The sequence below is a fragment of the Rattus norvegicus genome, chromosome Y (genome assembly GCF_036323735.1).
Source record: "Rattus norvegicus strain BN/NHsdMcwi chromosome Y, GRCr8, whole genome shotgun sequence".
NCBI classification, from domain to species: domain Eukaryota; kingdom Metazoa; phylum Chordata; class Mammalia; order Rodentia; family Muridae; genus Rattus; species Rattus norvegicus.
Genome location: NC_086040.1, coordinates 59,334,993 through 59,350,003, shown reverse-complemented (window position 1 = coordinate 59,350,003; position 15,011 = coordinate 59,334,993).

Sequence of the window (15,011 nt, the reverse complement as noted above, 5' to 3'; positions counted from 1 at the left end):
CCTGGACTTCAGTAATTCCTCTCCCTGCCCATTCTCCTGAATCTTTTGTTTGGCCTGAAGAAAGAATCATGGTAAAGCATCCAAAACCCTGAAATCTGTCCCTGGGACACTGGAAGGTGATACTGTACTACTGATATCAAAAATCTAGAGAAAAAAAATTCGATACTCAATGTGGTCCTCTGCTTTACTGATGTCTGAAAATTTTTGAAAAAAATAAGGATTTGGGAGTTTATTATTTGATGTACGTACACAAAATTTACACTGTCATACTCACTGTGTACCCGGTCCCATTATTTGCCAAAATCATTGCAAAAAATTGAATTGGAAAACAATTTTTAATACATATTCAGGAATATATATATATATATATATATATATATATATATATATATATATATATATATATATATAATATCCCCTCTCAAGGAATGTAGGAAAAAAATTAATACAATATTTCATCAATTGAAGATCTGTAAGAAAAATACTTGTCTTTGAAAAACAGCGAAAACATAGGAAATTGAAGTGTATGTGACAAGAATGAACCTGGGAATATAATTATCCAGAAGAATCTCCTACAATCCATGTTCCTAAACCTTTTCAACCCATGCCAAGATCCTGACTAACTTTCTCCATTCAGAACATCTAGCAACTAATGAAGCAAAGAGATGACTCTAGCTTTAGAGAGATGGAGTACATAAAGGCTTCCACTGTGTCACAAGAGACACTCCTGGAAAAGGCACTCTTGAATCTGGTCAATGTAGGGAAAGCTGTTTATCAGGTAGGCCATAGCAGCTCTCAGTGACATCATCATTAGGCCCATCCTGAAAAATCTCTTGTATCCTGGAGAGTCCTAGCTTCTTCTGTGATGTCACAAGTGTTTTTCTGACTGCAACTGCCTTTCAGATAATCCTTCAGTACCTCTAAGGTTTACTAATTGTCTCTAATTTAGAGTAAACAGCCATTTGGGAATGAGAAGAAAGAGGGTAAAGAGAAGAGTGTTGGGGCGAAAGAAGCTGGCCTTCTCTATTTGTATAAAAAAGAAAGAAATACTTGGTCCATTGGAAAGCTCAGTGAGACCTGGTTAGGGGTTGAGTGGGTTTGCTGAAGAGATAGCCTTTATCTGAGCCTTCAACATATGGGAATCAGGAGCTGAGGGCCTCTCAGAAGCATCTGGACTTCCTTGCTTATTATGGTTCCTTGTAGTCAGAGAGTTTGTATCATTAATTTTGTTATTCCAAAAGCCAGGTGTTGGAAAGGGCCCAGTTGTTTCCTGAGAGCTCATGGCTTTTATATTTTTAACTGAAGGGAAAGGTCCCAAGGAAGAAGGAAAAGAAAAGTACTGTGTCCTCAGCTCGGAGTAAACCCCTCCTTGCTTTGTATTCCTACAGTGCAGTTTGTGTCAGTCCCTGACATCTGGGAGAGGGCAGAGCATCTATTTGAGACTTCATCATCTCAGTCTTTCCACAAGTACTACTCTGACTACCATTCCCTGACAGTTACCCTTTAGATTTCTGTGTGAATAGGTGCGATTAGCTGGCAGTTAACTTTTCTTTTTTTCTCTCTTTTTTTATTTTTTAGCAATTTTTATTGCTTTTTCTAATTGGATATTTTTATATTTACATTTTAAATATTATTTCCTTTTCCAGTTTCCTGTCCATGAGATCCCTAAACAGTCCCACTAACCTTATTCTATAGCCCCCCTTACTGCACCACGACATTCCCTTGAACTGGGAGGCAAACCTAGGGAGGACCAAGGGCTTCTCCTTCCATTGGGGCCCAACAAGTCCATCCTCTGCTACCTATGCAGTTGGAACCATAGGTCTGTCCAGACACAGTCTCTGAATATTGGTTTAGCACCAGAAATCTCTGGTTAGTTGAAATTGTTGTTGTTGTGGGGTTGAAAGCCCATTCAGCTCGAGTAATCATTTCTCAACATCCATAAAAAAGAGGTCGATTTTGAGTTCTCTTGTTTGCCACTAGCATTCACTTCTGTATTTGACATGCTCTAGTTGTGTCTCTCATGAAAGATCTATATCAAGTTCCTGGCAGCATGCTCTTCTTAGCTTCAACAATCCTATCTAGTGACTGGTTTATCAATATATCAATCAATGTATCTATATCTATATCTATATCTATATCTATATCTATATCTATATCTATATCTATATCTATATCTATATCTATATCTATATCTACCTATCTATCTATCTATCTATCTATATATATATTTATTTGGTGGCTCCTACTATTATGAGATTTGATGAAATATTTACATGGATTCTGCGTAATTAGGTCAAGAATCCAGGATCCACAAATGACAATGCCAAATAGACTCCCTCGCGTTCTTACAACCTATTTAAGTTGAGGTTTCACTGGACCTCAAGCCACTCTTCTTGTCGCCCATCACCCAAAAACTGATGGTTAGCCTGAAGAATGAATCATGGTCAAACATCCAAAACCCTGTGGACCTGTCTTGCCATGGGACCACAGGAAGGTCGATATTAGAGAACTGATATCTAATAGAACCACAGAACCATATTCTGTACTCCATGTTGTCCTTTGCTTAACTGATGTCTGCTACCTAATGGATAAAATGAGGTTTTGGGAGTTTATCATTTGAAGGAGGTACACAATATTTACACTGTTATATTCGCTCTATAGCTGGGCCCCGTTTGTAGCCATATTCATTGCAAAAAAATGTAATTGGAAAAATGAAATTTTTTAGTACACATGCAGGAAAATATAAATTGTCCCATGTGAATGAATGTATAATCAGAAAATGTAGCACAATATTCACTCAATTAAAGGTCTATAGGGAAAATACTGGCACCTGGGAAACAGAGAAAACCTAGGGAATTGCACTTTATGTCATAGAATTGGACCTGGGAATAACATTAATTTTCAGAAGAGTCTCCTTATCTCCGTGTTCCTAGATCTTTTCTACCCATGCCAAGCCCCTGATTAACTTTCTCCATTCAGAGCATTTAACCAGTAATGAAGCAGAGAGAAGTCTCTAGCTTTAGAGTGATGGAGTACGTCAAGTTTTCCACAGTGTCACAGGAGACATCCTGGAAAGGGCACCCTTGAATCTGGTCAAAATAAGGAAATCTGTTCAGCAGTCGGACTATGGCAGTTCTCAGTGACCTCTCCATTAGGCCCTCCATGAAAAATCTCTTGTATCCTGGAGAGCCCTAGCTTCTTCTGTGACATCACAAGTGTTGTTTGACAGTAACTGCCTCTCAGATATTCCCTCTGCGTAACTATGGTTTAATAATTGGCCTCTAATTCAGAGTAAAGAGGTATTTTAGAGGGAGCACATATAGGATGAAGAGATCAGAGATGGGGAGAAGGAAGCTGGACATCTGTCTTGGCATAAAATAAAAGAAGAAATGAGTGGGTCTTGGGAAAATACCCTGGGAAGATGGCTTTAGTTCTTTTGTTCTCTAGATTCACCGACCTCTTGGAGAAGTTGCTGAACCTCCTAAATAGCTTTGGTCAGACGGTAAATTTTCTAGATACCCCTTTTTAGATTTCGATTGTCCTGAGGTTTGTATTGCTGATGGTAAATATTTGCCTGGAAGAGTGCTAGAGCCAGATTGATTTTTAGATGCTTTGGAAGATATGGAAATTTTCTGATATACTTTGGCTAATGGCACAAGGTCTAAATGATGTTTTTCCGATGTGGACTATCCCTCAGTCCTTTGGAAATATAAAACAAAAATAGGGTGTTTTTAAAGTCTAATTTTCACAATGACAAATCACTTTGAGCATGGAGAACACTTTCTGGAGCCCTAGAGTGGGGTGAAGAAATTCCCTGAAACCCTAGGACAGATGGTGAACCTGCCTTTTTGATAGAAGGAGGAGTTACTTGAGCATCTGGGACAATATGGAATGTCCAGCATGCCCCTGTAAGGATTGGCAACTTTCCACAATACCTTCATCATTTTTGGAAAGTCCAAAGACCTTTGGACAGATGGAGAAGTTGGGAGACTCTCGTGAGGTAATTGTAGCTTTTGATGTCTCTTTGGCAGGTGAAGATGGCACAAGATCCCTTTTGGGAGAAGGGGTAAGTTTGAAACTGTCCTTCTTAGAGGAGAATTTTCTCAAGACTACATCAGAAGGATCAAATCTTAACATTTTGTTTCTATAAACTGGACGCCTGTGGTCCATTTTGGTAGAGGGAGAATGTCAACTATATATCCCCTGAGTGGATTTGTGAAATAAATCCATGTGCGTAGCTGGGGATAGTTGTAAAGCATGCTGTTCAGATGCAGTAGGTCCTTAGTCATCCTTCTCTGAAGAGGAAGGTCTTAATGTACCATGTATATATGTAGAAATCCTGACTGTGACATGAGAATCAGGGGAAGGTATTAGAGCTTCCTCTGAAGATGTACAACTCCTAGAGCATCATGGACATATGTGAGAGATCTGAGAGCCTCATGAGCAGATAAGGATGTTTCTGGGTATTGTTGTGGAATTGTGGAAGTTCCAGGAAAAATATCTTCTGCTTGAGAAGTGGAAAAAGACTTTAGTATGGAAATGTCAGGTTCCCTTGCCTGCCTGATAGGCAAAACAGGTTCCAAAGCCCCTTCAGAAGATAAGGTAAAATCCAGAGCATTTGTTGTAATTGGCAGATGTTCTTGGTCCACTTGTGGATATAAAGAAGGGGCAACCTTTGGCATATTTGGAAGAGTGTGTAGCTTCTTCTGCAGTTGGGGAAGATGGCTGATCTTGAGGAGATAAGGAAGTTGCTATAGCCTCCTGTGAAGTTTGCGGAGGTCATAAGCATTCTTTTGCAAAACGGGCATCCTAGAAATACCTTTCCTGAGATGTCGAGGATGGTACAAACACTGAAGTTTGCATATCATGTTCCCCTACTCCTCGTTTGCATATGGTTGGATCCATAACCTTCTATACAGATGGAATATATCCTAGAACATCTTTTGTATATGTGTCATATCCACTAGCCATTTCTAAAGATGAGGCTGTGGGTAGGACTCCTTTTGTAGATGTTTCTTGTCCCACAGTCTCTTTATGAGATAGAATACTACTCAGAATCCTGCTCATTTTTTGGAAATTCTAGCATCTCTGATGTATATGTGGAAAATTTTCTAGCCTCTCCTTTCAGGACAGAATGACCTAGAGTCCCCTGAGGTGGTAGTTGATGTTTTATCATCTCTGTACATTGTATAAATATGGAGACTCCATGGCTCATAGACTGTGTGCTGTGATAAACTTGTCTCTTTTGGGCCTGATGACAAGTCAGGAGTATCCTTTTCAATGGTAGAGGATATTTGAATAATTCTCTGTTGTTTAGGAACACTGGAAGTACTGGGGGAGATGGTGAGTGTGCTAGATCACATTTTTTATGTGCAGAATGCACAAGCGTCCCTAGGGTGGACTCACAATTTTCTACCACATCTTGCATGGGTGTGGAACACTCAAGATCACCTTCTGAAACTGGCAATGATCCTTGATCTATTGGTGTACATGTAGAAAATTTTGTCTCTGCTTGGGCTGGTATGTGTGTTATGAGGTTCACTTGGGGATTTGTGAATGTACTTTGTCCCCCTTGGACCATAAGTGATGATTTAAGCCCATTTTTAAGAGTGGAGGACTCTTGAACGTCCTCTTGGTTTAATAGAGAAGTTCTGAAATCCCCTTTGTCAGCAGAATCAGGTTTCAAACGCATTTACATGAAGCAGATTGTATAAGGCACATTGTTGGAATTGGGGGACGTCTTTGATGTCTTTCTGAGTTGACATAGTTCTCTGCACTGCTTTGAAAGCTGGAGAAGGTAGTAAAGTCTCATGTGGAGAGTGGGTAGGACTTAACCCATTTGTGGAATATGAGAAATCACTGAGATTACCTTTAAGAGAATAACTTTTGAAGTCCTCTTTGTCTGATGGGGCCTGTTGTACCTCCCCTTGACCAGAGGGGTCTTTTTCAACACACTTTGGAGAGAATTGGAAAGACTGCAGACAGGTAGGATAGGGAATGAACATTTGAAACTCCTTTGGAAACTCTGTGGGATAGTGAGTTGATCACCCAGAAGAGTGGGCAATAGTGAAAAATAAGGGAAGGAGAGATTACCACTTCTGCCCACCTTTATCCACATCCCTAGTCCAAGAGGAAACTGCATAGTGCCTCTGGACACATGAATATAGGAGCAGTCAAGCTGCAGGAGACCTGCAGTCCAAACTGCACCTGGATATGAACTGGTGCAAACAGTATTCAACACCCAAATCTCATGTGGTGTGGGGAAGTCTTAGACCATCAGAGGGGCAAAAAACCCTGAGAACTCTGCTCATATTCTTGACTCAGGAAAAAAAAAACACCCAGCTCCATCTGGGCCTCCTGGGCAAAGGGACCCAGGAGCAGTAGGGGCAAGACGTTTCTAGTTGCAGCCCTCATTGAAAGCTGAAAGTCAGTCCAATGAGCGAGTTCAGGCCTAAGACCAGAGGTGAGTCCAACTTTTCTCCTCTAACTGACCTGACTGGTGGACTGGGACATGCAAAGGCAGAACTCCTCTAGTACAAGGGACTTCCAGTTTCTAGCTAGCTCCTGAACCTCGCTGATCCCATCCCAGATCTCCCTGCTCCTAGACACTGTGGGAGAGCTAACCACCCAGGAATGTTGGCAATAGTGGGCCTACAAGGAACAGAGACTGCCACTCTGCCCACCATTACCCACATTTCTGGCCCAAGACAAAACAGCATAGTGCCTCTGGACACAGGAATATAGGAGGAGTAAAACTGCAGGAGCACCATGTTCCAGACTATGCCTGGATCTGAGCAGAACAGGACAAAAATCCTGATGGTGGGGGAACTAGACCTTCAGAGGAGCAGACACTCCTGGGAAAATAGAGGAGACTATTCTCTGCCCAGATTCCTGACTCAAGAGGAAAACACCTTGTGCCTTCTGTATGGCCTCCCATCACAGAAGTACCTAGGTGAAGTATGGGAAATTCCTTCTGGGTCCTGCCCACAGAGACAGATGAAAGCCAATGGACAGGAGCAGCTGCATGCATGAGAGCAAAATACTCTCTTCCATTAACTGAGAAAAAAAAACAGGAAAACAGGTCTAGAGCAGTCCTGACACCTTAGCCTACAGGATGGTCCAGCCACTGTCTGAAAGAGGAAGACAAGCTAAATTCAGATTCTACCTGAAGGCTAGAGGCGATCATAGTAATGCAAACAACAGAAATGAAGACTACTTGGGCTCATCAGAGCCCAAATCTCCGATCAAAGCAAACCCTGGATATCTATACATACCAGAAAGAAAGATCTAGATTTAAATTCACGTTTTATAATGACGATGGACGATGTTAAGAAGGTCATAAATAACTCCCTTAAGAAAGTACAGAACAAGAGAAAATACAGAAGTAAACAAGTAGAATCCCTGAAAGAGGGAACTCAAAACTACCTTAAAGTACTACTGGAAAAACAACAAAACAGGAGAAGGAAATGAACAAAACCAACCAGGAGTTAAAAATGGAAATAGAAAAAATAAAGAAAGCACAAGGAAGAAAACCCTGTAAATAGAAAACCTAGGAAAGAGACGAGGAGTTACAGAAGTGAGAATCAACAACAGGATAAAAGTGATAGAAGACATAATCTATTGAGCAGAAGATTCCATAGAAAACGTTGACACAACTGTCAAAGATAATGTAAAATGGAAAAGCAGCTAGCCCAAAACATACAGTAAATCCAGGACACAATCAGAAGATCAAACCTAAGGATAACAGGTATAGAAGAGAGTGAAGACTGTCAACATCAAGGGACAGTAATATCTTCAACAAAATTATAGAAGAAAACTTCACAAATCTAAAGAAAGAGATGCCCATAAACATACACAAAGCCTACAAAACTCCAAATAGATTGGACCAGAAAAGGATATCCTCCCATTACTTCATAGACAAAACAACGAATGGGGAAAAGAAATAAAAATATTAAAAGCCGTAAGGGAAAATGTCAAGTAACATATAAAAGCAAACCTATCAGAATTACACCAGAATTCTCACCAGATACCATGAAAGCCAGATGATCCTGGATAGATGTTGTACAGACACTAAGAGAACAAAAACGCCATCTCAGGCTACTGTATCCAGCCAAACTGTCAATTAACATAGATGGAGAAACAAATATATTCAATGACAAAATCAAATTTACACAATATCTTTCTACATATCCAGTCCTACAAAGGACACTAACTAGGAAACCCCAAAACAAGGAGGCAAGTAAAATGATAGATAAAGCAAGAAATTAATCTTTTCACAACAAAACAAAGAGAAGAGAAGCACACAAACATAAACTAACCTCAATTATGAAAATAACAGAAAGGGACCATCACTATTCCTTAATATCTCTCAACGTTAATGGATTCAATTTGCTACTAAAAATACTCAGAATGATCATTGGATACATAATTCGGACCCAGGGTATTGCTCTAAACGAAACACACTTCACGGACAGAGAAAGACACTACCTTTTAGTAAAAGTCTGGAAAACAATTTTCCATGCAAATTGTCTGAAGAAGCAAGCTGGAATAGGCATTCTAATATCATAGAAAATTGACTTTCAACGAAAAGTCATCAAAAAGCATAAGGGAGGACACTTCATTATCATCAAAGGAAAAATTAGCTTTTACAAATGCCTCCTGCCTTTTACAGACATATCTACAATCACCCTTGCTTGGAGAAAGTAGTTAAGATTTATTCCTTCTTTGAATGAAGAGGAAGATCTAAGGCTACACTCCTCAGAGAAACAAGATGTCAGGTACTGTAGGAAGAAATATGCATCTAGGCAACAATAAATGTTCCAAGCTAACCTGTGCAGTAAGGTAATGTATGGAAAATACCACTCCTTTATTAGTAGTATTATTAAGCATTGTATTTGTTTATATTTCAAATATTATCCCCTTTCCATGAACCACACCTCCACATATTCCTCCTCTTTGTCTCTAAGAGGGAGACTACGCAAGCCCCATTCATTCTTTCTTCACCCCTCTAGAATCACTCTTTTCTGGGACATCAAGCATCCAAAGGACCAAGTGGTTCCCCTACCACTGATGTGAGATGAGGCAGTTCTCTGCTACATATGTAGGGTACCAAACCATGTATATTCTAAGGTTGGTGGTTAGGGCCATGGGAGCTCTAAGGTGTCTGCTTAATTGATATTGTTGTTCTACCTCTAATTACAGTCTCCTTCAGCAACATCAGCCCTTCCCCTTCATCTTCCATTGGGATATGTAGTCTCAGTTCAATGGTTGGCTGTGAATATCTGCATCTGTATCAGTCAGGTTCTGGCAGAGCTTCTCAGAGGACAGCCATACCAGACTCCTGTTTGCAAGCACAGCTCAGCATCAGCAACAGTGTCTATTTTGGTGTCTGCAGATTGCTGGATGGTCTTTCTTTCAGCCTCTGCTCCATATTTGCCCCTGCATTTCCATTAGACAGGACTAACTCTGATTTAATAAGAAATGGGTGACTGGTCCCATCCTTGCACTGGGGGCCATGTCTATCTACTGCAGGTGTTGTCTTCAGGTTTAATTTCATTGTTGTTGTGTATGTTGGCTAATGTCATCACTTTTGGGTTCAGGAACCTGTCACATACTTAGTATATGGGACATTCTAGAGGTTACCCAAATCCTCCATTGTTCCTTCTTTCTATTCTCATTGTCTTGGTCCTCTGTGCTTCTCTCCTGTCTCTTCCCACATCTGATCCTGCTCTCCTGTTTTTCTATTTCACTCCTCTCTCCCACACAGGGTCCTTTCTCCATCTGCCTCCCATGATAATTTTCTTCCCCCTTCTGATTGGGATTGAAGCAGTCCCAATTTGGCCATTCTTGTTAAGCTTCAGAGTGTATATGAGTTTATATTGGATATTCTGAGCTCTTCGGCTAATTTCCTCTTACCAGTGAGTGCATGCTATGGGCATTTATTTGTGACTTTGTTACTTCACTCAGGATGATATTTTCTAGTTTCATCCATTTGCCTATGAATTTCATGAAGTCATTCTATTTAATAGCTGAGTACCACACCATTGTGTAAATGGACCACATTATATGAATCTGTTTCTCATTTGAGAGACATCTGGGTTATTTCCAGCTTCTGTCTTTTACAAATAAGGCTGGTATGAACATAGTGGAGCATGTGTCCTTGTAGGTAGGAGCAAGTTTTGGATATATGCCATCGAATGGTAGAGCTGGGTCCTCAGTTACTAAATATTATGTTCAATTTTCTGAAGAACCTCCAGCCTGGTTTCCAGAGTGGTTTTAAGAGCTTGTAATGTCAACAGTGACAGAGTGTTCCTTTCTCTCCACACCCTTGCCAGAGTCTGTTGTCACCTGACTTTTTAACTTAGGCATTCTGAGTTATATGAAGTAGAATCTAGGACTGTTTTGATTTGCATTTCCACAAGGACTATGGATGTTGAACATTTCCTTATGTGCTTCTCATCCATTCAATATTCATCAGTTGAGAATTTATTTGTTTAGAACTGTACCCCACTAATAAATAGGGTATTTGATTCTCTGGAGTAAATCTTCTTGAGTTTTTTTTTTTTTAATATTGGATATTAGCTCTCTATTGGATTTAGGATTGGGAAAAATCTTTTCCCAATCTGTTAGTTGCTGTATGAAACGAATGATAGTGCCTTTGCCTTACAGAAACTTTGAAATTTTATGATGTTCCATTTGTTGATTCTTGATCTTAGAACAAAAGCCTTTGGTGTTCTATTCAGGAAAATTTCCCCAGTACCAATGTGTTGAAGGCTTTTCCCTGCTATTTCATTAATTAGTTTCAGTTTATCTGGTTTCATGTGGAGGTCTTTATTCCACTTTTACTTGTGCTTTGTACAAGGAGATAGGAATTGATTGATTTGCATTCTTCTACATTCTGTCCTTCAGTTGAAACAGCACAGTTTAAAAAAAATACTATCTTTTTATTTACTGGATGGTTTTAGATCCTTTGTCAATTTTCAAGTGGCGATAGCTGTGTGGGTTCATTTCTGGGCTTCACTTCTATTTCATTTATGTACCTGCCTGTCTTCATGCCAATACAATACAGTTTTCCATCATACATTGCTCTGTAATACAACTTGTGCTCAGGGATGGTGATTTCCCCAAAATATTTTTATTTTTCAGAATAGTTTTCCATATCCTGGGATTTATTTTATTCCAAATAAATATGCAAGCTGCCATTTCTATGTCTGTGAAGAATTGATTGGAATATTGATGGGAATTGCGTTGAATCTGTAGTTTGCGTTTGGCAAAATGGCCATTTTTACAATATTAATCTAGTCAATACACAACATGGAAGATCTTTCTAATTTCTGAGATCTTCAATTTTTTTTTCTTCAGAGACATGTGTTCTTTTACATATCTTTCACTTGCTTGGTAAGAGTCACACTGAGGTATTTTACATGCTTTTTGACTATTGTCAAGTGTGTCATTTCTGTAATTTCTTTCTCAGCCTGTTTCTCTTTTGAGTAGAGGAAGGCTACTTATTTGTTTGAATCAATTTTATACTCTGCCACTCTGCCAAGGTTGTTTATCAGTTTTAAAAATTCACTGGTGGAATTTCTGGGGTCACATCATCTGCATATAGTGACATTTTGAATACTTCCTTAGCAATATTATCCATTTACCTCCAATTGTTTCTAATTACTCTGTCTAGGACTTCGAATACTATATTGAAAAGGTAGGGAGAGAGTGGGTATCCTTATCTAGTTCCTGATTTTAGTGGGATTGCATTAAGTTTCTCTCCATTTAGTCTGATGTGGCTACTGATTTGCTGTATATTGTTCTTAGTGAGTACAGTATGGTCCTTGAATTTATGGTATTTTCAAGACTTTTAACATGAAGGGGTAGGTTCTGGACAATGCTTTCTCAGCATCTAATGAGATGATTGTTTGTTTTGTTTTCTTTGAATTTGTTTTTATAGTGGGATTAGTTTGATTAGTGATCAGGTTCTGTATATTAAACCATCCCTGTATCTCCACGATGAAGCCTACTTGTTCATGGTGGATCATTGCTTTGATGTGTTCTTGGATTTGCCTTGCTAGAAATTTACTGAGAATTTTTGCAGGGATATTCATGAAAAAATTGACTGAAATTCTCTTTCTTTGTTGGGTCTTTGTTTGCTTTAGTTATAAGCATAACTGTGGTGTCAGGGAAGGAATTGTGTAGTGTTCCTTCTATGTCTAGTTTGTGGAATAGTTTGGAGAATATTGGTATTAGGTATTCTATGAACGTCTGAGAGAATCTGTACTAAACCTTTCTGGTCCTGGGATCATTTGGTTCAGAGACATTTAATGATTGTTTCTACTTCTTTAGGAGTTATGGGAGTATTTAGATGGATTATCTGATCGTGATTCAACTTTGGTACCTTGTATCTGTCCAGAAAATTATCCATTTAATCCTTACTTTCCCATTTTGTTAAGTATAGACTTTTATAGTATGATCTGATAATTTTTTGAGTTTCATCATTTTCTAAGGGTAGATCTCTATTTCACTTCTGATTTTGTTATTTTTAATTTGAATACTAAGGATTTACCTATCATCTGGAGTTTTCAAAGAACCAGCTCCTGGTTTTGTTGATTCTTTATATAATTCCTTTTGTTTCTACCTGGTTGATTTCAGTTCAGAGTTTGATTTTTTCCTGCTGTCTAGTCCTCTTGGTGTATTTGGAATTTTATTGATTCTGAGTTTTCAGGTGTTCTGTCAAACTGCTACACTATATTAGCTCCTGTTTCTTTGTGGAGCCTCTCAGAGCTATGAGTTTTCCTCTTGGCATTGCATTTTTGTGTTCCAAGTTACACTGTCCTTTTCTTTATTCAAAATGTCTTCAATTTTTTTTTTATTTATTTCTTCCTTGAACAAGTTCTCCTTTAGTAAATCATTCCTCGGATACCATGTACATGTGGATCTTGTTGTTATTGAAGTCCATTCTTAGTCTGTAGTGATCTCATCGGAAGCATGAGATAAATTCCATCTTCTTGTATATGTTGAGGCCTGTTTTGTGATGGATCATATTGTCAGTTTTGGAGAAGGTACCATGTGGGACTGAGAAGAAAGTGTCAGGAGCCATAACAGGACAAGCTAATAACTAGCAGGTGATCATCCTCATATGGATAGCCTTGGATTATTTTATAATCCACAACTGGTTTGCCCTTAAAAGTAAGGCAGTAAGGGATTCATTTTGGGAAAGCTTCCTGCTATTGAAATGCTATTCATGTTGTTATTATTAGACATATATAACAATCATTGAGTAAGAGCACACCCCTTTGGAGCAGATCTCTACAGGTCTATGAAGTTGTACTGTCCTGTAGTGATGCTATACAGACAAATAGATGAATTATTTAGTCTTAATAATGATTCTACAATAATTCCTAAAATTATATCAATGGGTATTAAGCTCTTTTATAGTGGGACTGCTATAAGTCTCTTTGTAATAATCAAAATTGCAGTGAGAACTCTGCCAGTCTCCCAGGTGTCACCAGTTAATTGTTCTGAGATAATAAACAGACTTTCTCCTACTCAGAACACATTCCAAGAGGTTGCAAAACAGTTATCAAGAGTCACAAAAAGAGAACAAACGGTTTGTTACAGGTGCAAGGACAGAGGATAAGATATTTACTGGGTTTGTCTGGAAATAATTTCTCTATAAACTATGGTTTTAGATATTCAGTGAACCTGTAGAGCTCACCCTAGTGATGAATGTTTAGCCAGATAATTATAATTGATGGATATTCATATAAAAATTCTCGGTTGTAAATTGTATTACAATTTATGGTTTGATCTTTCATATGAACTAGTGATGAACTTTGTAACACGTGATCATGTATTCTGAAATATGTTTATGTATTGAGGAGAAAGAAAAGACACACAGAAGGACTGAGAGAGAAGGACTGAACTGGAAGGACAGAGACAGATGGACTGAGCTGGAGAGGGGCTGAGCTGAAAAGTCAGCTTTGAGCTAAGGAGAACTGAGCTTAGTAGAACTGAGTCAAAAATATCTGGTCTAAGAAGAAATGTAGAGAAGAATAACATAGAGACTATAGGTAACATAAGAGAGTAATATGCAGAATGCAGAGAAGAAGAGGAAAAGAGAAGACGCTGGAAAGAACAGAAGGTGCAGGCATATTTCTCCTTATAGTAGGACAGAAAAGGTTATTTCATAATAGCAACTCAGGCTCACTCTTATTAAAAGGAACAAGCCTTTTCTCTTACAAACTTGGGTTTAATTCACTTAGCATTAAAAGGATAGAAGCGATTTCTTTCTCTATGTAATAAAGATTGGAACTCATTTTTCTGCACTGGTGCTTGGTCTTTTGGTCCATATGCATATGGAAGTAAGTATGTCTGTGTAAGTATGTAATTACAAGAATGTACGAATGTGTGTGTGTGTGTGTGCGTAATAGTGTAATTGTGAGAATGCGTGTAAGTTGGACCCAGGTGATTTGAGTGGAAATGTATCAATGTACGTTTATGGAATCCAGGTGTAAAATTACATGTTTATGCATATTTGGCTATGTAAAATACTGACATCATTTGTGATTCAAAGATACTAACAATTTGACTATACTTACCTTTATTAATAGTTATACTACACCTTGAAAAATTTTAATGGTTAATATCAAAATATTTTTATAGGAATGGTACATCAAATACTTCTGTTAATAGTTAAAATTACAAAATGTTTATGATATTTATGCATTTTGGTATTTGACTATGGAAGAAGCTGGATGATCTTAGAATTTGTAATAATGTTTATAAATCCTTTATTCCTAATGTTTGTTGACAGAAGAAAATTATCAACGAATACCTATATACAATATGCCACACATTTCTAATATAAATAGAGCAAATTAAATATATAATTTATGAACTAAAGGTGAGCAATCATGTACAAAAGCAAGATATATCATTGAGTCTACCTATATTTGGAGTAAAGAGATGATTCATGCTTCCGTTTATTTCTTTCTTGACATCTAATGAGATAAAATTAG